Source organism: Alligator sinensis, unplaced genomic scaffold (assembly GCF_000455745.1).
Source record: "Alligator sinensis unplaced genomic scaffold, ASM45574v1 scaffold78_1, whole genome shotgun sequence".
NCBI classification, from domain to species: Eukaryota; Metazoa; Chordata; order Crocodylia; family Alligatoridae; genus Alligator; species Alligator sinensis.
The window spans coordinates 1,865,056-1,871,488 of NW_005842171.1; the positions used below are offsets into that span (position 1 = coordinate 1,865,056).

The 6,433-nt window shown below is 41.3% G+C and overlaps 2 protein-coding genes across 10 annotated transcripts in view; one reads left to right on the forward strand and one right to left on the reverse strand.

Annotated features, from left to right (window-relative positions):
* CENPP (centromere protein P) overlaps positions 1-6,433 on the reverse strand; it is a 320,121-nt gene that overhangs the window by 123,229 nt on the left and 190,459 nt on the right. The gene's annotated exons all lie outside the window — the stretch shown is intronic.
* The window catches only part of ASPN (asporin), a 62,623-nt gene continuing 58,098 nt past the window's right edge, over positions 1,909-6,433 (forward strand). Inside the window, exon 1 of the mRNA XM_006025881.3 lies at positions 1,909-1,926. The gene's annotated coding sequence lies outside the window, so the exon portion shown is untranslated. The remainder of the gene's footprint in view (positions 1,927-6,433) is intronic.

Consider the following 6,433-nt stretch of genomic DNA (forward strand, 5'->3'; position numbering starts at 1 on the left):
AGGGTGCCTGAGCTGCATCCATTATACCGGGAGACCCCCAGGGGGTCCGAGAACATACGGGGACAGAGGTCCCGGCTATCCGTGCCCAGGGAGTCGTAAGGCAGCCTCCCAACCTTATTCAACAGCAAACATGTGGCGGGCGAGAATCAAGGGTGCCCCTGGGCCGAATTGGCACGGAGAGAGGGCCTCAAGGAGATCACGGCCCTCCTGATGGACCCCGCCGTGACAATGGTGTTTTACATGACAGAACTGGCACTAGCATTCCAAACAAACACAAAAGGCTGACTCAAGTAAAAAGTTATGTATCCAAAAATGTGTGCTACCATAAAAAGCTTTATATGGTTTGTAAAGCAGAGCCCATAGAATTCACTTTAGTGAAGTAATTTCCTCCTCTGTATGATTATTTCCTGTAGTTTTATATATACTTTTCCACAGTAACAACTGTTAGTTTCAAAAACTAATAAACAAATATGGCTTGGAAGACAATTTTAGAAATACTCAATTTAGACAGCCCACAAAATGGCATATGCTCAGCTTCTGGAACAAATATTACAACTCATCTTCTTCAAACATACCTAATTTTGAAAAGATTCATTAGACACAAATGGAGACAAGCACATGCATGTCTGAATTCATCACTCATGTACTATAAGTTCTCACATAACATTTAGAAATATTTTAAGAAATTAATCATGCCACTTAGTTTCAACATGCTGTTTTATGACTATGTAAACAGAGATTAACTTTATTTTTCATTTTCAGAAGTATTACTTTAAGTCAGATGCTTAAAAATTCTTTTAAAATAGGTTAAGTACATTAGTAGGGTTAATGATCATCATTTGTGAAAAATAAATATTTATTGTGTACATAATATTAAACAAAATACTTTGGAGCTCTGCAACAGAAATGGTGAAAAAACAAGATGAATCATAGAAAAATAATTTTCCATATTCAAGTAGTCTTACAGGTTTGGTGCCATTTGAGAGAGGCCAGAACTTAACTAGAATTAAAACATATGACTCCATATATATTTGATATTCTAACTGGAAAAAGAAGTGTGTCATACTATTAAAATGCTATGGTCAGTCTCCAAGAGAGAATCTGTGCAGTCAAAGTTAAATTAATCATTTGATATAAACCACATTTATAAATATTGGAAGGTAATGAAAACCTACTTATTTTGCTTTCCACTAGAAATGTACACAGGATAAGATTTAGAAAAAAGAAAGAATACAAATAAACTGGAAACTTTAAAAGGCATATGATGCCACACGTCTACTGATACAAATCAAGTAATGCAAATACAGTCACTCTGAGTGAAGGCATTTTTCACAATAGCAGTCTATTGTATTGATGTTACCTTACTGAACATAGTAAACATTTTTCAGGTACATAATTTCCCAGTACTATAAAGTGTTTTCTCATAGCATTATATATATTAGGCTTATACTGTGTTCAACCACTCAGAAATTGGTCTGTTAAACAAGTTGACTTTGTTTTTAAGTTTATATCAATTGTTTTGAATGGCCTACTTCTCATTGGCTGAAATGAATAAAGTTCACTGCCTAGGGCTGCTCCTATCATCAGTCTGAATGATTGCTAACTAAATTGATGTTAAAATATGTACTGCAATTTGAGAAAGCACTAAAAAAAATAAATCAATTATTTCATTAAGGACTTCTATAGGAACTTTTGCATGGTATTGATACCTTCCAGATGACTTAGTATCACACATTCGTAATGATTGCGACAAAAACACTTATTCACATCTCTACTTTTACATCAGGTTATTTTAAAAAATTGTTCTGAAAATAGACATTCAGCAATGCAGTGAAATTTGATGCCTAGAAACCAGGCACTTTAAATATTACAGTGGGAACCTAATAAGATCACTTATCAGTTCAAGATTTCAAATTCTGAAGTAAGGTAGGTAAAATATTTCTTTTATACTATTAAAAATAACAGTGTTCTAAAAAAAAAAAAATCAGGGTTTTTGCTTTACATTTTACAATACCTTTTAGCCCTTCGGAGCCATCAGAGGAAAAACAGAACATAATGTCGGTGTTTTTAAGCTGCAGTGCTAAGTGAGAATAAGTTAGTGGGGAAAAAAACATTGGAATTTTGAAAACTTTCTTCAATATATACAAATTAAATTTCATGAAAAAATATTAAATTAAAATATGATTTTTAATTAACAAGCTAATAAAAGTAAAATTTAGATATAACTAAGGAAAAATAGGGAATGTAATTGCAAATGAATCTGGGAGGGGCTTAGTTGCTCATGAAGAGCCAAGAAATGTTATTTACTGTTTTTGAAACTTTTTGTGGAAGATAACCAGCAAAAATTAGACATATCTGAAAAGTATTTAAAAATGTTTCTTCCAATAAGCCATTATAGATATCTTCCTTATAACCCTGTAAGATCACCAGTGAGTGGCACTGTTCATAGCAGAGATAAGTAATGTTATTTGGCAGGATTAACCTGATTATTCCAACTTCCATTTAGAACTCTAGCTCATTAGGTGTCTTTTGAGCTAAGCTTTGAAGTAAAATAGAAAAAATGACCCTCTTGTAGAATTTTGCAATGTTAGCTAGCTTCATAAGACATTATAAAGATTTAGTGGAATTTTTAAGAGTGGGCTAATGGATTCCTTGAACTATTTAAATTCTTGAGATGTTTTCCATACAATAATTGTTGACAAGGACGGTTAAGCTTGGATTTTGGCAGGCAAATAAATGAAGTGATTTTCAAGTAATTTATTTAAAAATGTGATTGTATCCATTATTTTTAATTAAACATAAGCGTTCAGTTCTTAACTAATTTTGCCATAACAAAGATATTTTAAACCACTACTATGTATCATACTTGAATTGCAAAAATGTGTAGCCGTAACGAAGGCATACAAATGACTTGCCTACAAAAGCAGATAAATAGTAACTTTTTTCAGTTACCACTGCAGATAACTTATAAATTAGCCTCAAGCTACGTAAAGACTTTCAGTTTCTCCTGGGAGAGTCGCTCCTCTCCCAAGAGAAACCGTGAGTATACAGATGTTCAGGGTTTTCTTCTCAGAACAAAAATGGATGTTCTGGCAGAAAAATAACCTGGGAACACAGAGTGAAATCACTCCTGGGAGAGTGAATATCTGTACACATTCTGTTCACAGAGATGTCACAGCACAGTCCCCCAGCATCTAAGATGCTTTTCCTGCCTTGCCCCACTGCTCTGGGAGACAGTGGGAATGTCTACACATGCATTTACACCGGCTTAAGTTTACTGTCCTTTAATTTACTGGGCAGTAAGTGGGAATAAGCTGGCATCTACATGTGCAGGCATTAAAGCGCATTAATACTGTGTGTGGACTTGCATGATGCAATTATCAAAGTAAAGCTCAAGTTGGCTAAGGGCATGTGTAGATGAAACAAGGATTTACTTCATCCTAAATTGAAGTGGTGGGTTTTTAAAAACACAGCTTCAATTTAGGGAAAAGTAAACCCCACTGTCGTGTATACCCATGTCTTACTTGCCTCTCCAGGAGGGCAAGCTGCCAGTGGGCAGAACGGCCCCTCAACTGTGGGGGCTGGTGCTTCCCTCCATGGCAGCAGCAGCCCACCCCCCCCAGGTGGCACCTGCCCTCAGGCACCTGGTTCAGGCGGTCCCAGGGGGTACCACAGTCATGCAGGGAAGGACCAGGTCCCTGCACAGCTCAGGCAGGCAGGCAAGATTGGGGCGGGGAGGGGATCAGGCTTGCCACTTCCTCCCCCCCACCCCCTTTGGTGGAGCCTGCCTTCCCTGGCTGCTGCCAGGCAGTCTGCACGGGCTGCCTGTACAGCCCCTGAGCCGCACGAAGCCTGGTGCTTTGCTTCACTGTTATAGGGCAGCAAACCAGAACTCCTTGGAGGTGTTTTAGTTTGCTGCGTTCCAAAGTCATTTAAGGTGCTTTATGCTACTGAATGTGCTACAGCGGTTGGAATTAATGTGCAATATACCACCAACACGTGCAAACACCAACACCATTAAAGTGGAGCAAAAGCATATAACCCATTTTAAAGTGTTGTGCACACATGCCCCTCGTTTTATCTACACATGCCCCAGGTTGCCATATTTGCATGTATGTGTAGATGTGCGCCCATACTGTGCAGTAATTTTGGTTACTGTACAGTAAAGGCACATTTGTAGATGAACCTAGTGCGTCTCTCACTGGATTCACTATGCCAACTGAGCAGGGAGAAGACCTTCACACTCCACACATTGTACTGCAGGGAGACACAAGGCTAACTTTGAGCAGTCAAGGTCAGCCAGTCAGTGCTGCCCTGTTCACTGTTGCCATCCTGTCTCCAGGCAGACTTAAGGAGCTTCCATAGCATTCTGAAATGTGTGTGCAGGGGCCACCTGGCTGTGCAACATCAGCAGTGCAAGCCCTCTGCTCTTCAGAGGTTCAGTATTCAAATGTCTCTTTAGATGCCTCCAGGTAAGTTTTTCTACGAGGAGAACAAATTGAGGGGAATTATCTGAATGCGTGTCCCCTGCCTCAGTGTATGCTCCAATATGGTATACCTAACAAACAGAACAACATGATGTTCTTCCCCAACAGCACTACCATCAAGTAAAAGGGAAGAAATACAAAACCCCTCACAATATAAAATGTTGAAGATTCATAGATTGTTAGGGGCTGGAAGGGATCTTGCAGACAATCGGGTCCAGCCCCCCCACTCTAGGCAGGAAGACAACTGGGGTTAGGTGACTCCAGTGAGCTGACTGTCCAGTATCCTCTTGAAAACCTCCAGGGTAGGTGACTGCACCACCTCTGGAGGGAGTTTATTCCACAGTCTGGACACCCTGACTCTGAAGGAATTTTTCCTGGTATTAAACCTGAAGCAGCCTTCCAGGAGTTTATATCCATTGGTCCTGGTCTTCCCTGGGGGTGCCCTAGTGAACAGTTGTTCACCAAGCTCCTGATGCACTCCTCTGATATAACAGTAAGCTGCTATCAAGTCCCCTCTCAGCTTTCTCTTCTTTAGGCTAAAGAGGCCCAGGTCCCTCAGCCTTTCCTTGTATGGCTTGCCTTGCAAGTTCCTGATCATACGGGTGGCTCTTTTCTGGACCCTCTCAAGTTTTTCCATGTCCTTATTGAAGTGCGGCGTCTAGAACTGGATGCAGTACTCCAACTGCATTCTCACCAGTGTTGAGTACAGTGGGAGTATCACTTCCTTAGTTTTACACGAGATGCATTAGTTGATGCATGCCAGCGTGTTGCTTGCACTGCTGACCACTGCATCACACTGACAGCTCATGTTCATGCAGTGGTCAGTCATTACCCCTAGGTCCATTTCAGCCATGGTGCAGGTCAGGCTGTCACCTCTGAGCCTGTATGTATGTTGAGGGTTATTTGTCCCCAGATGGAGCACCTTACACTTGGAAGTGTTAAAGTTCATCTGGTTCCGGTCTGCCCAACTCTCAAGCCTGTCCAGGTCCACCTATATCAGCAGCCTATTTTCTGGCATGGCGAAACAGCCCCATAACTTGGTGTCATCCATGAACTTGGTCAGCGAGCTTTTCACTCCCCCATCCAAATCATTGATAAAGATGTTGAAAAGCACCAGTTCAAGCACAGATCCCTTAGGGACACCACTGGCCACTTAGTGCCAAGATGACATGGATCCATTCATGAGAACTCTCTGTAGCCAGTTTCCCACCCACTGAACCGTTGAGTACCTGAGGCCACGATCTTCCAATTTTCCCACAAGGATATCATGGGATACTAGATCAAAAGCCTTTTGGAAGTCTAGGTATATAATGTCTACCATGTCTCCCATGTCCAGGTGGTGAGAGACCTGGTTGTACAAGGAAATGAGATTGGTAAGACAAGACCTATCCGCGACAAAGCCAGCATGGCTGTCATTCAGAATCTTACCTTCTATGAGTGTATCGCACATAGATTCTTTAATGAGCTTTTCCAGGAATTTCCCTGGGATAGAGGTTAGGCTGACTCGCCTATAGTTGCCTGGGTCCTCCCTCTTCCCCTTCTTGAAGATGGGCACAATGTTGGCCCTCTTCCAATCCTCAGGAATTTCCCCGTGTGCCATGAATTCTGAAAGAGCTTTGCTGGGGGTTCTGCAATGACCTCAGCCAGCTCCTACACCACTCTCGGATGGAGTCCATCCAGTCCTGCTGACTTATAAATGTCTAGCTTTTCTAGTTGGTATTGCACCCACTCACCATCCACAGTGGGGAGGCTGTCAGTCCCAGCATTTCCCCTATGAGCTTTATTCTCACTTAACTTTCCCCCTGGTCCGGTGAAATACCGAAGCAAAGTGGGCATTCAGGAGTTAAGGTTTTTCCTGAATGTCGGTTACCAGCTGTTCTGAGGTGTTAAGCAGGGGTCCCACACTTCCATTTGTTTTCCTTCTACTGCCTACCTACCTAACAAAG